We start from the raw sequence: 26,398 nt of genomic DNA on the forward strand, positions 1-26,398 counted from the left end.
TGCAGCATATGTATCTGACTTTCTCAAAGTTAAGAGCTTCAGGGTGGCCAAACAGATCATTCCTGGCTGCTGTAGCATCACACAGGGACTGGACAGATCCAAGAGCAGTAAGAAAAAGACAAAAGTCATACTGAAATGAGGAGTAATGAGGAAAATAATACAAAAACCTAGTATACAAAGTCAGATCACTTGGCCTACATGAGAAGTGTTTATTCAAGGACTGTGTTTAATGCATAGTGATGTGAGGCAAAGTAGAGCAGAAAAACAGGGGCTATGAGAAAACTGGGTGCACAACCACTTGTGCCTCTGTGCCAGGCTGACCCCTCTAAATTACTGCTGGTGCTGTGAGTGTTTACTCCAGCTTCCTTTGCTCCACATTTGTGTGGAGGTGGGAGTGTCTTGCCCTGTAGGGGGATAGAATATAAGAAAATAAAGGTAGTATAGAAAGTAATCTCACCCCTAGGGAGTTGCAGCTGGGCCAATTATCAAAGATTAGGAACAGGCCTGACTTTAACAGGCCAGAGCTGTAACCAATGAGAAGAAGATGCTATAAAACAGTGGGGTGGCTGGGTGAGAAGGGAACTGGAGTCAGTTGGCTGCTGTAGGAAGAAGGAAGAGTCAGTGCTTAGAGGAGCTGCTTATGAGAAACACCAAGGAGGTATGAAACTCTTGCAATAAGCAATCAACAATATGGAATCTTTGCAGTATAATGACAACATTGCCCAGTGCAGATTGGCAGCATGAACAGGCCATGTTTGTCAGTAGGGGAAAAGTGACATATTTAGTAATGAAACAAAATTGATGAAAATGTCTAAAGAGCTACTGAAGCTTTCTGAACAGGCTCAGACATTTGTTTTCCCAGCAGCTTTTATTGACTTGCCCTATTGTAACATCTTGCTCGAACAGTTGCAAAAAATATTTCGTGATGGTGGTGAGTTAGAGCTTTTTTTTTTTGGATGAGTTGAGATTTCAATGATAAATTTCATTGCTTTTGAAAGCATTGCAGTGCAAGAACAGACATGCTGGTAGTTTTTCTTCTGATAACATGGCTTGCTTTGTGTTAATGTGTGTTTTCTAATCTCATGTAAGCAACTTAATTATGGACAATTTGTGCTCCATGGATCTTCATCTTTCCTCAGTGAATATAAGCAATGATGGGAATTGGGCTAAATTACTTGCTACAGCATCTTTTTCTGCTTGACAATAATGCTCCATTGATCATTGCCAAAAAAAGCTTATGAGATATGTGACTACCTCAATGTGCATATGGAGTTTGTCACCTCTTTATTACCTAGGTTATGTACGTAATAGGAACTTGTTAAGTTATTCAGCCAGAGAGAAAATTTTCTAGCAATCATAAGGATAGAAATATTGAAGCTTGGAGTGTGTAGGATCAGGATACAGCTTAGTGTTATGCCAGCAAATAAGTCATTAATTTGATGTCACTTGATACAGCTTAGTGTTATGCCAGCAAATAAGTCATTAATTTGATGTCACTTAATACAAAACTTGAAAATATGTTTGATTTACATAGAAGAGATCTGGTGTTTTGTGAGTTTGTTCTGAGGAAGAAGGATATTTTATTGCAAAGTCAGAATTTGTATATAAACATTAAGCTGCCTTTGGGGAGTCCAATCACATCTGTACTGTGATTAAGCTATAAGGCTGGAGATGTTTTTGAATCTAGAATTTTGATCATTAAAAACTTCTAAGTATGTAATGAGTAATACCTGCTGTGGTTTTTGGAGGATTTTTCACTGACTCTCTTACAGAAAGTTATGGTTAAAAATAAGAAATGAAAAAAGAAAGGTTGCAGATTACTAGCTTTCATACTGTAATGAAGATGATGTTGTCTTCAGATTTGTGAAGTGTTGCATTCAGATTTTTGAGCCTGCATCACAAACAGCTTTTATTTGTGACCTTTAATTTTAAAGACAAATAGAGCTGCCAATAATTTAGGCATGTTCTTAGACTTGTTGGAGCAGGCTGGGCAGTGCCTAAGAGTTCCTTTGATACGGAATGACATAAGAAACAGGAGAAATTCTTCTAAATCAGAGCAACACACAGCAAAACTAACTTCTAATGAGCTCAGAAAAGGTCTGTATTTCATAAATAGACCTAGTCTCTGTAAGATTTCAATCTCAATTGCTTTGGCTTTTCATCTCTAGTAGAACTGTGTGGTTTTACTCTGCATGTGATACCTGATTATTCACACATATCACAGTACTTGTCATAACAGCATCGTTTTCTTGTGAGAGTTTGATTCTTCGTGCCCCTAATCTGGTGAAAAACAACTTCCTTCTTCTACAGGGATGCAGGCATATGCAAAACATAAGTATTAAGTACAATAAGAGCTGAAATGCTTCAGCTGTTATAATAAATAATATAATAATTACTGTTATTTCCATGTGATTTAATGGGCATATTAATCCCTGTTTTGTAAAGTATTTGTATTGCCCCTCTAGAATATTTATCTTAGTACATTTCCTTTCCAACAGAGGCTTAATTACAAATTTTAAAAGATCAGTACAAAAGGCACAGATATAAATGTCTTTAAAACACTTAGGTCAATTTAGTGCATAATGTTGAAGGACTCTGTGTATTATATAACAAGGTATGTACTCAGGTTACAGAAATAAATTTTTAATTTGAAACTATGAGATCAATGAGCATTAACTGTTTTCCCAGTTTTAGTTAGAGGTTAGTAAGAGTTCATTTACATTTTGGGAAATCATTACATTAAAGTCTCCCTCAAGCAAATCTGTTTTTTTGGAGTGCTAGAGTTTTCTGTTAAGGGGAGAGAAACAGATTTTAGAATGTATGGTAGCTGCTGTTAAAGTTGTAGAATCTCTTAAGGGCCTGGGGTGTCAGCTCTCCCTAGAAGACAGGACATTTTTCTCTGGAACAGGGTGAGTCTTTGTAAATGCTTTGATAGATAAGAGCCATCTGTGAAGGTGGTCAAAGAAAGAGTGGAGAGCAGAAAGACTTTGAGGAAGTAGTTTTTTCAATGGTGGGGAAAGTGCTTCTCTATTTTTGTCAGTGTTTTGAAAAATGTCATCAGCTCTCAAGGACTGTCAGCAGGTTTTTGAAGCTGGCACATTGGAGAGTGATAGAAAGGGAGCATTTGGCCTGTTCTTCTCACCTAGAAACCCTGCTCCTCTCGCCAGCCCCTGACAGCTGAGATTTTACTTCTTCACAAGCCTGTGGGGAAGGAGGAAGGAGACCAGACCTGGAAGGGGGCGGCTGATGCCTGTCCCTGGGCTTGTGGGCAGTTCCCTGGGCAGGGAGAGAGGGGAGCAGCCTGTGACCCCCCTGCCTGCTCCTGTGCTCCAGGCTCCTGATGGGTTCCAGCCCATCCTGAGCACATCCTAGAGCCCATGGCCTGTGCTACAGTGCATGTGGCCTTGTCACCTAGCTCCAGCAGGAAGGGCTTCTCTTTAACAGAAGAGAAGCTGTGCCTCTGCGGGCACAGAGGGCAAAATTTGAGGCCTGACAGACTTAGTGACATGTGAGAACTGAGTAATTAGATATTTAATATGGGACAGGTACACAGGTGTCTGAGCTGTGAGTGGATATTCAGAGATTTGGTCACCTTGAGGGTGAGTGGAGGCTTCCCTAGAGCCAGGGCTTCAGTGTGCTATGCACAGCTTAGCACATGGCCCAGGGTCTTTTGGAGGGAGATGTGGATGTCTGAGGGGTGGGGTGGAGGTCTTTGAGGAGCTGAAATCCAGACATAAGCTATAACTCTTCCTGTTGAAAATGAGTGTGATGTTCTGGATGACAGTGTGTTATGAATTCAAGTGGCTATTGTTGATTTAAGCTGAATCTTAATCTCATGACTGGAATTTCCACTGAGTACAGGTTTTCAGGAAGGTCTTTGTGAAACAAGGGAGACACAGCAAAACATGCCAGAAGAGAATTCTCTTGCTCTAAATTTATTAAGCTAATCCCTGTAGGATGGATCAAGAACCCAAGGGACGGGGGAGGAAGGAAACAAGAAAGCAAGTTTAAGCTGTAGCCAAGGCAAAGAAAGCATGATAGTTGTACAGTTGTGGTGCCTTGGCTGCTGCAAGGTGAAAGAATTGCAGATCAATGTATCCCCACTTGGGAGGATGAGGAACAAATAGGCTTGTGAGTGAGGTTGTGAGGTATGGAAGCCAACTTATTAGGTGTAGCAGCAAAAGTTTCTCTCTTGGGTTGTTAAAGCCTTTACATCACTGATTGATGACTAGGTGAGAATTTGAACTTTTTGAAAGACTTGGGGGAAAGACAAGGTTTTTGTGGGTGTGTTACTGCTAGTAGGAGACAGATTTTTAACCTCTAAAATAGGAGGGCCTCAAAGGACATGGTCATAGAGCTGGTTGGGTCCATTTTCCATGAAATGATTTTCCTGAGCCCATATCTGTTTGGGATATTGATGTGCCCTTTTTGCAGGCAAGTAAATATGATCCTAAGCACTCTCAGGCAAGGTGTATTCTTAGGCTCCATGGACATGAATTCTCAGTTTTGGGCTTTTAAGATCAGAGAGAATGAAACTTTTACTATAGAACTTATCTTTTCTAGGGGAAGTTCTTGAGTGGGACTGCTTGTCAGTTGAGTATAAATAAAGCTCATGACTAAATTTCAGCGTGAAAACAACAGTAACTGGTAACCTTCACTGGTAACCTTTTAGAGAGGTCTCCCAAATTTTTGCCTGGCTCCTGATTAAAATCAGTGAAGCGGTCCTGATACAAAAAGTAACCTAGGCAGTTGGCCTCAGATTTGTGCTGAGGTTACTGTATTTTGCACATGGTTTTTAAAAAAATCTGTTAACTAAAGCAGGGCATTTATTCCACCTTGTCAATGCTGAATTCTTCTGGGGGGATGCAAGTGTGTTTAGCTCTCTGGATATTGAGTTAATCACGTACTCACTGTCACTCCACTGAAGCCATCAGAAATGAAGTTACCCTTTAATTATGGAAAGAGATGTGCCTTTTCAATGCTTCATCAAGCCTCACATTGCTGACATTGGACCTTTAGGCAGTTGGGAATGTCTTATTCAGAATGCCTCGGGGAAGGATTCTGGTTATTTTTATAAATACCCTTCATTTCTCATACTTTTGAAAGACTTCCTTTTACAAAATACACCTTTGTTGTAAAAAACCACCAAGTGGCATGCCAACAAAACTTTCAGCATTTACAGTTTTTAAGAACTGTGGTTAGTGTATGAGTGCCTAGGGGAGTGCCACAGGGGACTGAGGTTGGTGTGGTAATGGCAGACCATGTGGAAGGCTGAGGGTGATGGCTTGAAAGAATATTAACAGGAGATTGCTGCTTACAGCCATCCAAATTTCCTCTCCTTTGCATCTTGGTAATGAGCAATAAAGACTTTCATTGCAGCTTTTTTTTTGTGCTGATTTGTGCACTGTATCAGAGTTAACCTCATCTTCTGCCTTGTTATGGAGTCTTGAAGTGTTCAGGTAGCTGCTGCAAGAGTTTTGCTGCCTTGGAGTGTTTGGAGAAGCCTGTTAAATCACAGTTTTACTGAAGAAGAGCTGGAAGCAGTGTAGTGAGGCTGTCACAAGATCTAGGACAAGGAGACTGACTTTATGGCATTAGTATGCACTGGAGGGTAAAGCTAAACTCCCATCTATGGCCTTGCACAACAGGCTTGTGATCCTGATTCTGGATAAAAATGGAGATTCCTTTGTTTGTCCTGCAGCTACTCCATGTACAGTGGAACCATTGAGTGACTGGAATGGAAACTTTATTTATATTTCTTCTCCAACCTGCCCTCTAAAAAGGGTTTCCTCAGTCTCCTGTACAATCTGTGCTGATGGTGAGCAGCCTCCCTGAGTGGCCAAAAGTTGCACATCTCTTGCTGTGCTCCTCTGAATTTTGCCTACTGGCAGATGCTGAGGGGCAATTGGTTTCTCCAAAACAGAGGTAAAATTTCTACTTAGTAGGCAGGCACTGGGCAGGGATCCATGGTACCTGGCAATGCCTCACTACCATGTGTCTTAAATCTGGGCATCTTCAGATCCAGCTTTAGCACATTACAGAGGAAGCTGAGTACATTCTGTACCTGGATTGCCATCACTTCTTGTCTCCAAACAAAGGACCTGTGCCTGTGGATTTCAGAGCCATACTGAAATAAGTAATTTAGCATTGAGAATCTCCTGCTGCCTCTGCTCAATATTCCTGTCCCAAAAGAAGAGTTCTCCAAGAAGTGTATGATGGTACCATGAAATATTGAATTGGGGAGGCAGTCTTAATACTTTACCAGGTACTTTGGGGAGCACAGGGAAACGATTAATGAGACCAAGCCTTACCTCTGTCAAAACCAGATCTGTTGGGCTGCACAGTTTCTTCTTTTTTGGAATATTCTGCTCAGCAGCATGTTGCCACACAGAATCATCAGCAAATGAGTAGCAGATGGAGCAGTGACACATTTTATCCTGCAGCAGCAGGGACATTTTATGTGCTATGAGAATTCAGAGAAGTAAGTTTCATGCAAGTAGGTGATGAAAGAAAAGCTGCCTATAGCTTTTCTTTCTCTGCAGAATTGCAGATGGACAAACACTGAGGAAAGTGGTTTTCTCAAGCAAGGCAGTAAAAAAGACTGAAATGTTCAAGAAGTTAAAATTAAACCCCTCCTATGGCAAAGATACACAGCTCTGCCTCCTGTGCCCAACTGTTACACCATGCCTTAGGTTTTGTTTCACATAGTGTTCTTTCCATCAGGCCTTTGCAAACTGATAGGTAGAGCTACTGTACTTCAAAAGCCAGATGTTGCTGGTCATCAACAGCAGTTAGCCGATATTCTGGGCTTTTTGTAAATTTATTCCTCCGCTCCTCATTTTATATAACAGATAAACGTAGTAAAGAAATCTGAAAAGTAACACAAGCTGAGGTTTTTTCAGGATTGTTTGGTTTCTGTGTTCTGCTCACATATGCCTCTTTCTTCTCTCAGCTCCATGTACCATAATGTTTACTAGAATACTCAGAGTGGAAGTTGCTAATTGTGAAGTTGAAGCCTGAGGCTTCATCCTGAAGCTAGCTAGACTGTGAGAAAGAGTGAAGAGACATTACAAAGCCAGCTCTGTGTTTATCCATATAATATCTAACTCTCAAAAATACAGTCCAAGGTTTAACTTGTGCTATGCCTTGCAGTAAGAGATCTTTTCTCCTCTTTTAGCGGACATGTTGGGGGATGTTTGTGTGGGTTGTGCTTCCCTTTCATTTTCGCCCTGACATTCATGTTGCATCCAGGGATCTGGCAGGTATTTTTTCCCAATGGCTATATTGATCTATATGGAGACAGCAAATGCAGTTGGCAGCATGCTGGGTGCCTTGCTGTTTACCAGGCCCAAGGCTCATCCACAGTTGTCAATTTGCTGTGCAGTATTGGTGTATTTGGGCCAATGAACCCCAAAAATATCTCAGCCCTCCCAGAGTCTGTTCATCTTCAAATAGAGCTTGTTCAGACAAAGAGAGATCTGATAAGGCACTGATAACAGCAGGGAATGGGTCACCATAATACAACTGTCCCTTTTAATCCTATACTCCAGTGTCTTCTACTATAATTAATATCTTTCAGTGCATGATGTAAGTGGTAGTTAAGCAATTTATTCTCCTCACCTGCCCTATCCCATGGCATCCTTGATACACAAAGGGCTGTGATTTATAACAATAGACATACGGGAGCCATGTGCTGGTGTGCAAGCTGTGTCATGCTGTGCAGAGAGGGAGATGCTGGCAGCTAGAGCCAAGCCTGACACTTCCTGAATGTAAAGGTGTGACTGCATTGCATCACCAGAGTCTCTTTGAAGCCTGCAGTGTGAAACATGGTGACTTAGCAGGAGGGGACAGAAGGTAGCCAGGAGTGGGACGTGCATGTCAGCTCTAGGGCTTCTCAGACAGTAAGGATGCCATGGAGAGAAACTGCTTTCCTCTCTCCAGCCCAGAGTCACAAATATTGGCAAAGCAAAATCCCCAATTCTATTTGGGACAGAGCACCCTTAGCAATGTCTTGATGATCTTTGTGCTGATTGTGGTCTAGTAAGAAATTCTAGTAAGAAATAGTTGGATTTTATTCAAAGTTCAGTACTTTTTTGAAGCACACAGTTTATTAGCCAAAGTGCCTACCAGACACACAACACTGTGCTTAGTGACCATGAAACCTCATAGTCCTACTACAGCTAGGCAGAGTGCAAACAGATGTTTGTCAAAAGTGCCAGCTCTTAGAAACAAATAGCAGAGTCTTTGCTATTGATGGACTTTTGAGTGCTGGAATGTGTTCTTACAGAAAAAGTTGGTGGAAAGGAAGAGACAGCCCTTTTTATCCAGAGAATAATGGGAAAATTGTAGCACATAGAAATGTTAAATCAGAGTAAGAACAGTATGGGGGCAAAAGCCTAAACTGTCCTCTAAATGACCTAGCATATCTTGAGAAGACATTTCTGAGGTCTCATTCTGAGACAAAGAGTGTGTATGATCAGGGAAGGTCTCACTCACTCCCATCAGTAGCTGGTCCTTTCTGAGAATGGTACAGAGCCCCAAGGAGCATGACAGTGTGCCCAGTGCTTCCATAATGCTTTGTGGTGGATTTCATTCCTGCTTTGCAGGTAGAGAATGAAAGCATTGAACAGGAAGGGGCTGTGCTTGGTCATCAGCACAGTCAGGATTGCTGCCTGCCCCACTGGCAGCACTGCTAAGCAGTGGCCAGCTCAGTTCTGGGGGCAGCCAATCCTCCCTGGGTCCCTCTGGAATGCCAGGCTGCCCACAGCAATCCTCAGCTTCCTGAGCAGGTGAGGGCAGGCTCTTGCTGCAGCCAGGAACTCTCCAGCATTAACACAGAGAGCCCTTGGCCTCTCATCCTTTGTGAGTTACAGCCTGGAAGGCTGACCCCTGGAAACCTTCCTCTGATGAGTGTCATATGTGCAAATCCTTAATCAGCCAAAACTCTCAAAAAACCCCTTTCTTCCTTCCCTTTCTTTGTGCAGCCTGTCCCACCATCTGCTGGGAAAAGAAAAGTTGGTAACTGATGTAAAAAAAAAAAAAAAAAAAAATTGAAGAGTTCCCTTTCTACTGTTTGCAACTCTCCTTCTGTGCTGTGGTGACTGGAATCCTCTGCAAAACTAACTCCTTACATTGTCATTAGTGTCTCTGGCATAACTGGGAGGAATGAAGGATGAGCTTTAGCTCAACATTAATTTCAGAGTAGTCTGGTTTAGTAAAAAAAAAAGGCAATTCTATAATTTCTGAAAACCAAAGGGAGACAGAAAACTATTAATTTAGCTGTAAATCATTTTAAATTGCTTTCTCTGGCTTGGAATTTAGTTGATGTTAAAATTTTTGGTGTACAAATAAGGGAGATAGAGAGAGAAAGGGGAGGGCAGGGAGTGTTATTGCAGGACTGCTTTCAGAACTCTTATGATCTTGTATATTTAGAACAAAGGGAAATCTTACTTTGTGGTACAACTGAAGACTTCTCTAAAGGAGGAGGAAGGAATGTTTGCCTTCCAGTGCTTGCTTTGAAATTGTGAGCTCATTAGAACCCTGAATCAATATTCCATGCAATTTCATTACCAGTTGTGTGAATTTGGATTTTTCATTCAAAGTGATTATTTCCCTCCCTCTAGCATTCAGAGAGATTCTTAAATACCCCTTTCCTCCAGAGTGATCAAAATATTAGTGGAGGTTTGTGAAGTTTGGACCTGCTGCTCAGCACCAGACATTAATTTCTTGGGTTTCTGACAGATGTTAACCAAAAGAAGCTGCATGTTAAAACTTCCCCATAGTGATCAACACATAAAAGTGCTAGGAATGGGGAGGAATAACACAGAATATATTATGTGCTGTAAATGTGTAACTGAGAGAGATAAAACAACTAGGAAATAAAATATGAAACTGCAGCTTGAGAAGATTCGTTATAATGTTTGAGGAATATCTAACAGTTTAATTTTTTTACTGATTGTAGAGGTTTGTTCTGAATTTTTCTAATAAATATGCAGAGATAATACAAAGCTTAGCATTTTATATACAAGACTGGAATTAATTTGTACAAAATTCCTCAAATAAAAATAGATTTCTTTTATACTCCAGGCACAGATGCTGCCAATTCTTTTGAAATTTCCACTGTTACCAAGAAAAATGAGACAAGTCTAATAGATCACAGAGTTAGTCACTTAAACCTGCAGGAAACACATCTATTAGGGTTTAATCTGCACTATCAAGTAATCATAGGGAATTTGCTAATTAAGCATAAATCATTGTCAGTCATGATCTCTAAAAAGCAATGCATGCTCACTGTGCTGTTTCAATGCTCTCTGCAGACAGAGCAGGCAAAAGAGAAGTTGTGGATATGTGTGGGTTCAAAGTGAAGCTGCCTGGGGGCAGTCTGCATGGTCAGCCTTAGACCAAAGGCACCAATCTGCTCAGTTTTGGGAAATTTCTCAGCCTGCAGAAGGGCTGGGCCTTCTGGGGGAGAAGGTGCAGTTGTGAGCCCTGCTGAAAACTGAAATACAACCCCTGGAGTCAGGGACTCAGGGCTGGCCTCACGTGCACCATGTGTCTGTTCATCAGCCCTGCAGCAGAGCCCCTCACAGGCAGGAGGTTTTGTGCTTCAGACCTCATTCTGCTTTATAAAGTCATTATTTCATTATTGGAAGGCACCATTCCTGCAAGGCCAGGGCCTCATTTCTGTGAGATTTTTGGCTATAAACAACCAGTAATTTTCAACCTGTGTGTTAATGTCTTAAGTGTTTTACTTTGGAGGCATACTGAGCTCTGGTCTCCCTGGACTTCTGCATGTTATGAGGAAGAAGCAATTTAAATTTGAGTATGAAGAAGGGTTTACAAGAGCAAGTAACTGGGCAGCACTAAGCAGTAAATGGCAGTGTGAGCTAAGGACAAAATGCTTTGACCAGTGTCTTTTTTGACAGCCTTATTGGCATGAGTTGGATCCTATTTGACAGCTGACAAGGGCAGCATGACAGGGAAAAGCCTTAAAATTCTGCTTGGGAACAAGCAGAAATCTTCAAGAGGGACAATATATGAATATCTTGCTGCTGGCCTGTCCTGAAGGATGGAAATTGGCATTTATGTAATGGCATTCAAACACCATGAGTAATGTTTGAGTTCTGTCCCTTCGACATTTTATGAAATCAGAGGAGTATTGATTTTTTTTTAAGTAGGAAAAGCACAGCACTGCCAAGCCCACCACCAAACCATGTCTGCAGGTGCCACATCTACACATCCCTTCAATACTTCCAGGGATGGTGACTCAATCACTGCCTTGGGCAGCTGGTTTCAGTGCTGGATTTTTTCCTAATATCCAATCTAAACCTCCTCTTTTTGCTGCTTGTCTTGTGTTGTCTTATTTCTTGTTACCTGGGAAGAGAGACTGAGTCCCACCTGTCTGTGCCCTTTTGTCAGGGAGTTTTAGAGAGAAATAGACCCCCGAGTCTCCTTTTTGCCAGGCAGAATACTCCAAGCTCTTTCAGTCTCTCCTCATAAAATCTGTGCTCCAGCCCCTTTCCCAGCTCTGTTGGCCTTCTCTGGACAGCTCCAGCCCCTCCATATCTTTCTTGTAGTGAAGAGCCCAATGCTGAACACCGGATTTGAGGTGGGGCCTCCCCAGTGCCCAGTACTTTGTTCACCAGATCCTCTTTCCAGCCCTTCTTGGAAATGGATATAAGATTTGCCAGCCTCAACTCAGCTGGGACCTCCTTGGTTAGCCAGGATTGCTGGTAATTGTGATGCCTTAAGTTTGAGCTTTTATATATTTCAGATTCTGTACTGCCTTAGGGTGTGACTCTTATATAAAAGTGTTAGCAAGTTCTCTTCACAGTTTAGTTAGACAAAACAATCCTTTTCCAGCCTGAGAACCAAGAACAGCATTGCAGCTTCAGGCCCAAGAAGTGTAAACAGAGAATTGAGGAGAGCAATCTGGGAGAGTGGGACTTCATAACCTGGAGCTGTAACTGGACAATTAACCCCAGTATGTAAATGGACCAACTTATGAAAGTGTTACAAAACCACCAATTTATAAAAGTGTGAAAACTTGTGACTGGTTGCCTATCTTGGGTCTGTCCTGGGTAGAGCCATGGCTGAGCTCTTGCACTGCTCAAGGTGTATCCTTTAAAGGCCTTTTATTAAATCCCTGTTTAATTCCTCTAACACTGTCTGGCCTCTGTTCCAGGTAGCCCCTTTAATTGAAGGGAAGTGGCTAGGACAGCTCAGCTGCCAGCTCCCTCAGTACCCATGGGTGGATTCCACACAAGTCACTCTTTTGATGGCATTTTGATTTCATTCTTGTTTGTTTTAATGTACTCTGAATTCAATTCTCAATTGCACTAAAGTATTTTCCCCTTCTTTGACAGCATGTCAGAGGCTACAAGGCATGATCATATTAAGTGCTCTTAGTACTGTCAGAATGACATGAAATATCTTAGGTTGAGTGAGGAGAAGGTCTTTTCTTGGGACCAATTTGGTGCTTAAGATTCCACAGAAATAAAGTCTGCTGAAATAAATGTTTCTTTTCAACAGTGTCTGGAAAATAAATATCTAGTGTGATAATTTGACTGTGGCTGTAATTCACATTTAATTCTCCCACCAGATCCGGGGAATCGGAGACAGAGACTGAAAAGACTAATCTGCAGCCTTTCATCTACAATCTTTTCATTGACTAATAGCAGGATTAAAATCAGTCTGTTACTCCTCCTCTCTCTATTTCCTACAGCCTTATTAAATCTTTTAGATGGCTTTGAGCAGAAAGAATAGAAATTTTTTGTAGTAAAAAAAGAGTATTCAGAGTTACAAAGTATAACACTATGTAATGTTAAAAATAGACACAGACCCCTGTGTCAGTTTTGTTTCCAGTTCAAAGCTCTACCCCTGCATCTTTCAGAAGAAACTCTTGGTTTAGCATGGTAGGGATATAATATATTGACATCAGTGACATGAGCATAACTGAGATGAATTTAATTCTGCTCCTTACACCTCTTCTTTCTTCAATCTATATTTCACTTGAGAAACTTGATTTGGTGTCAGGCAGTGTTGCATGTGGTTAGGGGTTCTGGCATTTTATTGCTCCTGCCTAGATGATATTACTAATGTTTCAAGGAGTGCTGTAAGGCATGAAAGCAAGACATAAATCTCTAAAAGTAGCCTAGCTGCTGTAAAAAAAAAAAAAGCCAACCATTTGAATGTTCTGCAGTGATGTTAGAAAATAACTTGACTAATTGACTGCTAATTCTGCTGATTGAAAATGGGATCAGATCCACATCAGCCTATGAAATGTAACAGGCGAGTTACCTCCTTGTTCTTACAGTTGTGTAGTGCAACAAGGAAATAGAGAAGGAAGAAACATGTGCCAAGTTCTTTGTGTTGACATGGGGCTATCAGTTGGAGCTGGCCAAAAGGCAGACTTCCCATGTTGTTTTACAACTTTTTTTAAATTTTATTTTGTGTCAGTTTGAATCAGACTGCTAATAAATATTTTGACACTTCCTATGAACTGGATATCATTCTGTAAATGCTGAAATATGTCATTGTAAATTTACTCCCCTTGGCCCACACTCCTTTTGGGCAAAATGTGTTTCTCTTTCTCAGCATTGGCCCTGCTGACACAAGCTGTGAAACAGGCAGGAGAGCTGGGGGGCTGATGAGGCAGTGTTTGTTCCACAGAATGTGCTGTGAGCCATGGCAGGCTCCTGGCTGTCAGCCAGGCAGGTGCCAAGGCAGTGCCACAGGCTGAGCCTGCTCCATCTCCTCCTGAGCTTCCCTTGTTTCCTCACTTTGCTGTTTTTGCTGGCTCTGGCCTTTGCCTGTTTGTCATTCAGGGCCCTTTTTTGAGATAAGGGCTCCTGGGTTGCTGACTGTAGGCCCATCCTCTGCATGCACACTCAGTGTCACCTTGACTTGCAATGGTCCTTGGTGTTTCTGGCCACTCCACACGGAGCAAGTACTTTTGCACTTCATTGCAGCTTAGGTTTCACCACTGGACCTTTTCTTGAGATTGTTTGAAGTCAATCAAACCTGATTTGCAAAAGGCATATTTTCATTGATAGAGAGTATTTTAGGTGAATTTTTTTCCTACAGAATGTTTCTGCCTACATGGTGTGCCATTTCTAGGAGTTGTATTAGATTAGTATTGCTTTCAAACCTACCCTACTTTTGGGAAACTTTCTTTCCCATGGACCTTGTTCCTTGAAATCCCATCTCCTCTCAGCCTCATCTTCTATCATCCATTCACACATTTCCACTGACATTTTAGGCTCTCTCAAGAGTGAAGGGTTGTGGAACACTTAGTTGTTTTCATTAATGTAGGTACATGATTGTCTTGACCATGCTGGTGACCTGCAGAATCTGATTTCCATGGCTTTATAGTCTCCATTTATGCCCATTTGTATTGTGCAGTCTGGCCCATTGCAGCTGGAGCTAAAGGGAAGAAGGTTGGGAACTGTAGCCCTGCAATTGAGACTAAAATATCTGACAGGCAGGTGTTGCGCTTCACTTCCACTGGTTCAAGGCAGAGAGATTACTGCCTTACTTTCCTGAACATGGTTGCCCAGCTACCAAAAAAGAAAAGAAAAATCCAAACCAAAATCAAACCCCAAACCAATAGAGCCAGAAAACATCCTGAAACAATATCTGTTGATGGGATAGTTTGCTGTATGTAAGGCTAGCCCTCAGGGCACGTTGGGAATCTGGATCACAGAGGGTCAAATATGGGCAGTGTTGAAATGAGTGGGAAGCAGGGTAGTGATTTGGCCTGGCAGGTGATGCACTGGCCTGGGAGCCAGGAAACTCCCCTCTGCTTTTCATCAGTGCTGTGCTGGAGCTCAGGAGTTCATTACCCTTTGTGTCATTCTGCCTCTCTCCCTGTTTTGTCTGTTCACATGGCAAGGGAGTGTTCATTGATGCACAACAAAGCCATGACCTTCTCTGTGTGATCCCACTGGTATGAATAATGTATATGGTTTATAACAGCCCTACCTACAGCAGTCAGCAAAGACAGGCACTTTTTAAAACCCAAAACATGAGAAGATACCCTCCCTTGGATGGGAAGCTTTTTGGAGGAAGAAGTTGATATGCTTCTGGAGTAGGCTGCCCTTGAGGAATAGAAGTGGATCCATATGAATTATTTCAGAACCATAATACAACATTTTAGCTCTGTATCTGTCCTTTGAACTTGAGCCCAGGGTTATTACATGTGGTTCTGTCATAAAATCTCCACAAAGAATGCCACATATAGTATTGATTTGAGTAGCAGACCTATATCATCATTGTGGTAACTTGGGGACTTTGCACAGAGAACTGTTGAAACAGAGCTGTCAGTTTTCTTGATGATTCAAACAAATGCTTGTAGTAGTGTGAGTCTGTGTATGCCCACACACATTTATATGCACATGGATATTAGTCCAAGGCAGAAATCTCATGGGTCAAGAAATTCAGAGAATAAAATCGTACTTGTGTCAGCTGGCTCAGCAGTCAAGCTGGGAAATCAGCCTGTCTTCCCCAATACTTTTCAGAACCATATTTGGTTATTTCTGTTGCAAGCTCTTGCAATTGCAGGGAAGGGTAAGGAAGGGAATGGCAATTCTATTTTACATTGTTTCAACAAAAGGTCAAGGGCCATTTTCAGAGTGCCTGCACCTTCAGTGCCTTCAGGAGTTTGTGCTTCAGTCACTGGGCTGGTTCTTCAGCAGCTGGAGATGTAAACACACAGCAATCGATCATTTAATTTAACTTTGTGGGGCTGCATAACTTTGTGATTTGGAGGCAACTTGGCTGCCATTAAAGGGAAACACTGATTTTTAAATATACATTCATTGCAGCAAATGGCTGGAGGAACTTTTTAACATTTATAGTGCAATAATTGATCTTTTACCACTGTCAAAAGCTGTTAAAGACCTATCAGCTTGCTATTTCAGCACCATATGTTCTACACAAGTTTCTCACCATGTGTCTTTCCTGCACTTTAGCGGAAGAACATTTGTTGGACTATTAGAACAGACAATTGCCTCTTCAAACTATGGTGCCTATGTAGATGTGTGGGACTTCATCATAAACCCTCATCTGTACTGTGACCCCTTGAGTCATGGAGAGGTTGGGGGATGTACTGTTGGATCTTTTTTTAGTAGTGTGGTAATAGTATTTCATCAGAAAAAAAATTATATTTGGATTCTCTTTAATGCTGGCTGCAATAACTTAAGGCAGTGCTGTGGTTCTGAACTGTGGCCCTGGATTAAGGCAAATGCTCTTTGCACTGCCACATTCATCTCATTTAGCTTCTATTGTTGCTGCTTCAGTCCTGATCTTGCATGTTGTTTCCACACTTCCCGGAGTTTTACCTTCCTCTTGCCTGTTGCAAAGTGTTGTGTGATGGTGGGAGCTCCTGGGGGCCCATGGGGCAGTAAGGAACAAGGTTTTCTCAGACCACTGAATCCACATGAAATAAACCCTTTACCTCTTTTCTGAGTTTCTGCATGCAGATTGATACCCAGAGTAAGGGATAAATATGAAAAATTATGGGCTAGGTTAAGTCTTTGGCTGTTTGCACTTCTGTAGACATCAGGCATTAGGCTTAATTTGGCCAGTCAGAAATCTCCTCTGGTAAGGAGAACTCATGTGTGGCACATCATCTACAGAAGTTCAGTGGGGAGAGAGTTTGTGCTCTGAAGGTCTCAGAGTATATGGAGCATGCAGGGGTCTGCATTGCATTTTTGACTTCTAAAAAAGTGAGAGAGAAAAGAGAAGAAATAGTGGAGAGGGAAGAAGAGTTAATTAAAATCAATTTCCACTTATTTTATTGTACAGTGAATTTCTAGAGAAAGAGGGATGGAATTGGTTTCTGTAGTTCATTAAGATCCTGCCCGAAGGGTCAACGGTATTGCAGTCAGAAAGAGGAATAAACTGAGCATTTGGTGAGTCTTATATCCTGTCATAAAATAATCATGGTCTTTCTAGAAACCTAAAGTATTGAAGAATTACAGGATTCCTTCAGTTGTGGCCCTATGGCATACCTCACTTGAGAGTTTGGGCTGTGTCCATACTGTAGGGACTGATTTTGCTTTTCACTATGACTTGTGAACTCTGGGGCAGCAGAAAAATGCCTGTGGGTTTTCAGAGCACCCACCACCAGCAGAGTCCCTGCAGGATTCAGGCCAAGACATAATTTGTTGGGACTCTTCATAGACTAAGACCAGATGATCTTGTTAGGGATGGCTAATTGCATTACTCCCTCAAAGAAAGCTGGGAGACACTCAGTTCCTGCTGCTTTTTATCTGTGTGATTTGGTCCCTTTCCTGTTTCAAGCTCCTGTGAAAAACCTTGCCATAACATTTCAGAAGGAGGATACTGTGGCAGCCTTACCTCTGGCTTTCTTGCTGTGCTGCAGATATCGTCGTGCCTTGTTATGAGACAATCTTTGAAGATTGTGGAGTTTTTACAAATCTGTTCATTCTCCACAGGGAAGAAGAGAAGTTCTGATGGGTGGTAGTGTCTGCTCCAGCAGCTCCATCAAATTCAGAGCTGTCCTTTTAGATGAAATTACAGCCCTCCTTCATTTTGCTGATCTTTCATCAGGTTTTCTTCCTCTCCCTAACCTCTCAGTGACCTATTCTCTCAGAGAGCATCTAAGAGCATTTATAGACCTCCTGTAACTCAGCAGAGCCTTTGAAGACTAGGATGTTAGACTGTGATTTCTTTTTTCCCTGCTGATTTTCCTCTAAGCCTTCCTCTCTGATTTTAGCCACGTTCTCTGCATGCTGCTTTCCTCTTTTGCACAGCCAGCTGTCAGAGACAAGGGACACTTTGGAATCAGCTTGGAACTAGAAGTTAGCTGGGATAAGCTTCCTGACAACAGTCTGCTGACTGGTTTTTCAAAGTCATATTTTGCTGTGAGGACTCTTTTGAACTAAATTAGATTATCTGAGTGTGAAACAATCTAGCATGATCCTTGAGGGATAGTCCAATTCTGTGAGTAATAGAAGAGATGTAACACTACCCAAAACTGTTGTGTCTATGGTTTTATATTCACCTGCAAATGGTTGGTGTTTATTTATATGCAGGAAAACAAAACAATGCAAGAGTTCTGAGAAAAGGCACAAATAGAAAGATCCCAATGCATTAGTGTTTGTGAACTGCTTTCTAACACAACTGGCAAGGCCAAAAAAATTACAGAAATCCGGGAGGAATTACAATGACACTTCTACCTCATAAATTGAGGTAACACCTGACATGAAGACTGATAGGCTTCAGACTGCAGCATCTGTGTGTCTGGCACAGGGATGTGGTGCTGTAAGCAGAGCTGGGAGCCAGGATAAGCCAGGGCACCTGGTTCTGTACCCAGCCTCTCTCCTGCAGCCCTGAGGACATTGCTCACCCTTGTGCTGTGCGTTCTCCTCAGTCCTTGGCTGCTTCATCCGCTCAGACTGCTGACTTCCCCCTGCAGATGCTGTCCCCTCACCTGACACAGTGGGGATTTGCCTCCTCTCATAAGATTCCTGAAGTTCAGTAATGGCATCTGATGCTGAAGAAGTGCCACCCTTGAGTCACTTTGATTTGGGGATGAGTCAATCTTTGTGATATTCCATAGGGTCACAGCAAAGCAGTTGGTGCCATCCCTGTTGCAGTGGAAGGAGTTTGGGAAAGCACAATGTTGTCACAAAGAGTGCCTGCCTCTGCCTAAGAGATGAGACCAGTAAGAAATTTCATGTTTTGTTTCCTATTCTCAATTAATAATGTTGCTCATAAAATGACATCTGCTCTCTTAGAAGTATTGTTTTAAAATTTAGAGCACATGGCAAGTGACTCCCCAAGGATTGTTTTCTTCTTATAACATCTTAAATATATGGTCCTAGGTTTGTACTAAAATGAAGTAGAGAATTTTCTCTAGACAAGTTGTTAGATAATGTGCATAGCATAATTACTATGAAAATTGCTATAACCAATACAGCTATATATAAAGTTTGTGTCTTGCCTTTGGTAATTTAAAATTATTTTTCCCCACTAGATTTTATGATTCTGAATTAGAAGAATTAGATTCAGTTGAACAAAAAACCAAACAACCCCAAACCCCCACCCCAAACATAATAGTATGCAGTTCTGTAATTTTATTGGTTTTTTATTCTTTTTTTCTCTTAAATAAGCTCTGTCATATTTGCTCAGTCTTGTAATATTTTTCAAAGCTCTCTAAAGTCAGTCTGAGTTTTAAAGAAATGAAGGCACTGTGCTCCTGCAAATCATCATATGTCATTAGGAAAAACTAGAAACACACTGAGCCCTGGTGAAAGCTGTGGAGTGAATCTCAGGAGCTTTTTCCTCATTCTTTCTAAAGTGCTGCAGTAGGTCTAGTTTCATCCAAAGTCCCTGGAGCCCACGGAATGTCACTGATAGGGAGTGTGAAACCAGCACCTGCTCTGTATCAGTAACTCTGAGCAATGAGCAGGTTTACATCAGAATTAAATTTCTACTGACTGACAAACCCAGTGTATTAATTTTTATCTATTCAGTACATAGTCAAAAGCTTTCTTGGAACTGATGGTGAATTTATTAAGATTTGTAGCTGGCCTTTGTTTTTGCACCTGTATTCTAATTCCTAAAAATATTGGCTTTGTCTGTTGATTGCAGAAAAGATTGACTTTAAAAGTTGGCAATTGATAAAATCTGTTATAGAGGAGAAAATGATATTCCTATCATTGCTTTGGGGGATAATTTGTGCTAAAAGTTTTCTGCGTTCTGTTGGGGAGCAGCAATCAGATTTATGGTAGTTATTTTTGCTCACTGCATCTTTCAGATATCCTGTTTAAAGCCTTCTCTGTTTAGACATCTGTCTTTGTCCCATTAACTTGATGAGTTTCAATGCTCCATTCATCCATTTCTGCCATAAACAGCTCCATTTTCCTGCTGTCTCCTATTCATAGGACACATCCTTATCTTCCAATTCCACTCCTTCTTACCTTAAATCTCACGTGAAAATTAATTCAGGACTGCCCACAGTAAGAAAGCAAAAACAATCTTTGTCTTAGCTCTGCCTTTAATTTCCTTTTTTTCTTTTATTTTTGACTAGATCCTCAACAGAGGAGGTCCAAGGATGGGAATTGGGAATGGGGGATGCATTAAAGACACTGTGGAGGTGCAAACACCTGGGCTGGCCTGAGATGATGCAGGAGATGATGGAGGTAAGGTTACCTTGGTGGGGAGGAGCAGAGGCAGAGATTGGCCATGCTCTCATCCTCCTGGGGCCTGTGGCACAGTCACTCAGAGAAAGTTCCATGGCTTTGCACAGGAATATGTTATTATAGAGCTGAACTTTCACCTCAGAACAGATGCTGGACACAAAGGCTCAGACTCCAAGATCTGTCTGTGCTCTCTAAGATGTGCTGTTTTAACTGAGCCCTTTGTGCCAAGTCAGGCCTGGCAGTCTCCTCCTTTCTGATCTTTATTGATGTTCAGTCATGCCCAAGGGGGATGTAAATCACATCAAGAAAAGCTCTGGGCTGAATTCTTCCGAAGGGCTATCACTGCTAAATGATGAATCTGTTACATAAGCAGGAAAACCCTGTGGGACAGAGGATGTTCAATGAAATTTGTACAGATAATCCATAAACTCTGTCCTGCTGGGAAACAGAACAGAAAGCACTGCTGCTTTGGCCATGAAAGATCTGAGAAGAACACACCAAATCCTGTAATTAAATGACTTTTAGTGTTCCTAAATATTATGTTCCACCTAGACAACTTAAATAGAGTTAACTAGAAGCTAATTAAAAAAGCCTTCTGCTTTTTTACAGTGTATCTGGCTGTTACTGACTGTGGAGCGTTTATCTATTCACAGAACACCATGAATCACTCCCCTGTTTAAGAAAAAAATTGATTGCTGTTCTAATACTTATTGAACACCTATAACAGATGTTTAAATCTCTACAAGTTTGAGATAATTAAAATAATAAATCTCTCCCTATTTGACAAGACTGTTAGCAGAAATCAAAGATATAAATAATCTAGTGGAGCCATGAGACATTATTCTGCCAAATATTGTGATCATATTCTCATGGAAATTTCAGGGCTGATTCTACCATCCTTATTTAGGCAGTGCTCCCATCAGGTGCTGCTGTTGTGAATAGGGCAGTGCTCAGTAAAGGTGCCAGGATCAGGGCTCAGGACAGTACAACAGCAAGGACCTCCAGAGCCTGGCCTTCCCCACAGGGTTAATGTCTCAGCTCTCAGCTGTCCTTGCCTGTATCTCCAAGAACTGGACACAGATCTCCTTTATCCTGTCCTTGGAGTTTGTTTTGCTTCAGTGAATTAATTGTAGTAGTATGTGGGCACCTGCATTTGCACTTTGCAGTGCTTGGCTGCCTCACAGGCTGGGAAATGTCAGCTTACACCTGGCCCATGGGCAGGGATGTGAGAAGGGACTCAGCTTCCATCTCCCTTTCTCCCTTTGCAGCAACCAACAGACACCTCCTGTATCATCAGCAAAGGCTCCTGTGGTCTCCAGCCCTCAGGAGGGGCTGGCAGAGCCCCCAGCTGCAGTTCTGTGCAGAAGAATTCAGCACTCACTGAGTCCAAGAGGAAGAGATTATTGTCCCAAAGCTTGGTGCCCTGGGACACGGCAGCTGTGTGCCCTGGCCCAAGGCTTTTGCATCGTTGACTATTTTGTGACCAATATCTGAATGGCTCTTGAAACACAGACTGAAACCATCTCTTGCTTTTTCCAGCTGGATTCTTGATTGTGGTGAGGATGTTGTTGTATCTCCATGCTATCCAGTACTCTGGGAATTAGTTTTTCTGAAATGAGTTTCTGAAAAGGAGCTAGGCACCAAGATCAGCACAAATGCGAATGGGTTATCCGTGGCCTTGGATAAATCATGGGAATGACTCTGACATACCCTGGGTGTGCTTTGTTGCCTGTTGGGGCAGCAGCAGTGGAGTTATGTGATGTGATTCATTCCCCAGTGCCATTACCAGAGGGATATCAATCACTGTCACTGCACCAACAAAATTAGTGAGTTATCCTGCTGGGCGCTGACAATGAAAGCACAGAACAGTGCAAAGGCAAGAGGACACTATTTGAGTACATGGAGAGGAGTTCCTCTTGTTGCTTCTCTACCCAGGGTCTTGGAAATTGCTGGTTTCCAAAATTTTGTGTGAAGCCCATAAAGACAGCAGAGTAATGTAAATTGTTCGCCCATCCAGCCAACCCCTGATTATAAAGCACATCTAACAGAACTGACAAAAGCTGAGAGAAATGGACATCCATTGGGAAAATGAAAAAATGAGTGATATTCATCCTAGAGGAACCTATAAAACTGCAACACTGTCTTTTCATAAAAGAGCTACAGGACTAGAGGTCTGGATTCACATAATAGGACTCATATGACAATAACTAGACAAGAAACACAAAAACGCCTCAGCATCTAAAGAAAATCAATGTTTTCATCTCACAACAGCCTTGTGGTAGCCTTGTGATTAGCTGTGGCATTCTCTTGTTCTCAGAGTAATGAGTATGTAAAACTGTGTTTTGTATACAATTTCTGGGCACCATGTCAGCTCTTTAGGATCACTTGAAAGGGAGATCAGTGGGAAGGATGCCATGGCAGTGACTAGAAAATAACTTTGCAAGTCTTTGTTGTTTCCTCTCTCCTTCAGCCTTCTCACACTCCCCCAAGAGCCCTGGCTGACAGAGCAGACACAGCATTGTGTTAAACATGAATTGTTAAACTCGAGGCAATGCCAGCCTGGGTGAGGTGAGGTGCTCACCCCAGAGCTGCAGCTGGGCACATCCTTGTGCCCAGTCCCTGGCAGCACCTCTGTGCTCCTGTGGCTCCTTGCTTTGCTGTATATTTGTTTTTCAGGTGCTTTAGTAGCACTGAAACTTGTGGTTTGGGGATTTTTTCCCCTTCCGCTGTGGCTCTGCTAGCAAAAGAAACCTACCAGCCTTTTGTTCATCAGTTTTTTTCCTTCCATGGCAAATATTTATAAGTAAACCAATCAGTCATTGTCAAGGGAACTCTAATGGTATGCTCCTATGTGGATAATTATTACTTCCTTGTCAGCAAAAGGTTATAAAATTTTTTCTTTTGGGAAAATGCAATAGAGACTTTTTTTCCTGGCAGGCAAATACTGTACAAATGTTTTTCTCTGGATAATACAGCTGAAAAGCTCCTTGTAGGATTACCTGACATAAATGCTTCTGTTAGGCCGATTTCTGTGTCACTGAAAGACTGTTGACTCTTTTCCTAGGAGGCAAAAGAGCTTTCTATGGTTTCTTCCTACTGGGAAAACACTTTTACTGGTTCTGTCAGGAAAATACAAATAAAAACCCACCTTTTTTTTTTTTTTTTATAAATGCATCAGAATCTTGGTTCAGAAAAGCGGTTAAATACATGATTAAATCTGTATTTACAGGGACAGATTCTTGCCTGCTCATCAAGGATTGCTCACCTAACCAGGTCCTTAAGTGTTGCAAGTACAAGCTTAGGAGTGAAGTTGAGAGGAATGATTTACTCTCTGACACTGGCAGCACTTGCAGCTGGCTTGGCTGGATGGACTTTATCCTGGAAACAGCTGTCTTGCATTGAACCAAGGCAAGTTAACTGACAGAAACATAGAATCACAGAGCTGTTTAGGCTGGGAAAGACCTTAAACATCACTGAGTACAGCCAGTGAAAGAACACTAAACATGAAGGATACTTGAGGTAGCCATGGCAGTCAGGCAAAGGAGGGGCCCAGAAAAGTGTGTTGGTCCAGGGCAGTGTGCCTGTGCATGGTGGCTGCTGTCTGTGACACTTGTCTCAAGGCCTGGTTTTGTCTAAATTTATAGAAATATATTTTAGAAGGTGTGAGGGTGATTTTTTTTTTTTGCTTTTTTGATTCTTCCCTGTTTTGCCAGTGATGGTGGGGAATGTTTCTGGCACTTCAGATACTTTTGACTATCAGCTATTGAGGGAAATGTTTGAGAATAGAGTAGGCCTTCACTGCTGGCATGAATCAATGTGTGGTGCATGATGTGTGTACAGGAGTCAGAGAATGACACACTCTGGAAAATTATTGCTTTTCACCCTCTTAATTACTGCTGCTCTGAGGTCTAGGCTGATGTCTAAGTGCTGTTTCTCAGCTGCTTTATGTCCAAGACAGAGTAATATGATTCTGAGAATTAAGAGGAAATGGAAAATGATTTGTAGTTCAATAGATCTAATTCAGCCTCATTCCTTTCTGTCAGTCTGTCCCCTCCTGCAGATGGGGGTGGCATCTCTGTTCTCCCAGCAGAGCTGAACAGCAGGGGCTGCTCTGGGAGATTGCACAGCTGGACTCACCAAACTTGGCATTGATCTCTACAAAATCTTGGGTGTGACTGTGTGAAAGCTGCAGTCAAAGGTGCTGCAGTCTCATCCTGGTGCTCAGCAAAGCTGTGGCTGTCCCAGAGGAAGGGTAGAACTTGCTGCTTGCTCTCTTCCCAGTGTGATGGAATTGGGCAAATGCTGAAGCCCCTGGAGCTCACCTGGGGCAAAAGTAACACCCCCACTAGCTGGGCAGTTTCCTGGAAAAGCAGACAAAGCTGCTTGTTTAACAGAATTGGACCCTCATGTAAGAAACAGATTTCTCGGTGCTCTCAAACAATTTTTTGTTAGTTGATTCAGAGAGGAGGAGGAAGTGCTGGAATGGTGATCTTTGGGCTGAACCATGAGCAGAGGTGGAGCATGCACAATCAGGGGGCATTTGGCTGAGCAGAGCCAGCAGGATTCCTGAGCTGCCAAGCACATGCAGTGAAAACAATTTATACACCTGAAAATTAAGTGGAAAAATTAGCCTTTAAAGAAGCAGCACACTAGGGAGAGTGAGGAAGGTTGATGGACTCATGTTGCTTTCCTGTGATTACAACAAAATGAAGCCCCCAGAGGCACTGGTGCTGCAGGGACTGAGGCTGTTGAAGCAAATGCTTTTGAGGGAATATACACTGTTGGTGTAAAACATCAGTTTGGTTTTCAGAGTGACCATGAGGTAAAGAGGTAGCACAAAGACACCTGATGGGCAGAGGGACTGGGAAAAGGACATTGGAATTCCTATTTGTCAACTCTGCTCTATCCCCAAAACTTAGAATGTGTATCAACTTCTTCCAGACTCTGAAGTTCTCCTCCTTCTAAGAGCTGGCCCCTCTCTCTGACTTTCTCACTAGAAATACCTCCCTGCAGACCAATATAAAGTTTGTCTGTGAATCCCTGACATCTTTACTGGATTATCCTCCCCAGCCACCAGTGGCATATATGAACTCCAACACATTTGGGTAGTTGTAAATGAATAAAGTTGAACTTGGAGGAGGGGAAAAAAATACCTACTAAATTTCAAGCAAATGGGGAATCCAAAGTAAAATATTTTCCCGGGGTTTAAGCCTTTATTCTGTTGATGGGAAATATCTGTGTGTCACAACAGCCTGACTCCCTGGCTACCAAACCATAGGGCTACACTTCCCTTGCCTGCGTGTGACAACCCCCCTTTTCAGAGCTTATCTCACTTGAAGTAAACTTCTTTAAGGTATTGGCAGGTCCTAACTTATTTTTGGAAGACACTTTCAGTTTTCACATATTTCTTTCCAGCAGTAGATGGCAGCAATTTTCTTAGTCCTAATCTGATAAGATCTGTGTGCTAATTACTGTAAATGACTATATTTCAAAAGGTAAAGCCTTCAGTTGCCCTTTTTGGCAGATATTGCTAACTAAGCTATCATCCCTGCTGTCCTGCAGGCAGTGCAGTGCTGACAGTGGCAGACAGTGTCTCCCAGGCTGTCTGTGCTGGAGAGGCAGCAGGACACCAACCAACCTGGCCCCCTGGATCAGCCTCAGCCATCCCTGGGGTTATTCTTTGGGGATAAAAGAGATATGGGAAAATGTGGGCCCACAGCCTCACCTTCATCTGAGAGGGGAAGTGAAAAACTTGGAAATAATGAAGTGCAAAAATGCTGTGATGAATTGACTAGTTAAAGTCTGAAGAAAATGAAAAGAGCAGAGATGCTTTGGCTCAGAAATAATCAATCTGTGCATATTGCTCTAAACTGAATTTTCCTCTTTGTACAGGCTGGATATTTATTTCCAGAAAAGGGTCATTAGGAGACTCACTTTAAAATGAAATGTTTGTGATCAGTATAAAAGTTTGCAACAAGAGACAGAAAGTGTGAGAAATGAATTGAGCAACGTTATTATATTAAGCTAATATATAACGACATCTGTTATGTGAGCATAGAATAATGTTGAAATTAGGGAAGCTTCATCAACTTTGAATGAATAACTGATCTCCAGTGGACAGAGAGAAAACTGATTTTAATGACTGTTTTAAACTAACATTTGGTGAAATAAATGTTTAATGCATTTGTTCTAAACCAGAATTAAAGTGCCGTGTCTTTTTCATAGCT

The 26,398-nt window shown here is 41.9% G+C and overlaps 1 long non-coding RNA gene across 1 annotated transcript; it reads left to right on the forward strand.

Moving 5' to 3' along the window:
• The first annotated feature begins 578 nt into the window (after positions 1–578).
• LOC135447580 (uncharacterized) lies at positions 579–26,398 on the forward strand. Its single transcript, XR_010440211.1, has 4 exons — positions 579–658; positions 18,587–18,691; positions 20,060–20,171; positions 21,440–26,398. It is a non-coding gene; the product is annotated as an uncharacterized LOC135447580 (long non-coding RNA).

Source organism: Zonotrichia leucophrys, chromosome 4A (genome assembly GCF_028769735.1).
Source record: "Zonotrichia leucophrys gambelii isolate GWCS_2022_RI chromosome 4A, RI_Zleu_2.0, whole genome shotgun sequence".
NCBI classification, from domain to species: Eukaryota; Metazoa; Chordata; class Aves; order Passeriformes; family Passerellidae; genus Zonotrichia; species Zonotrichia leucophrys.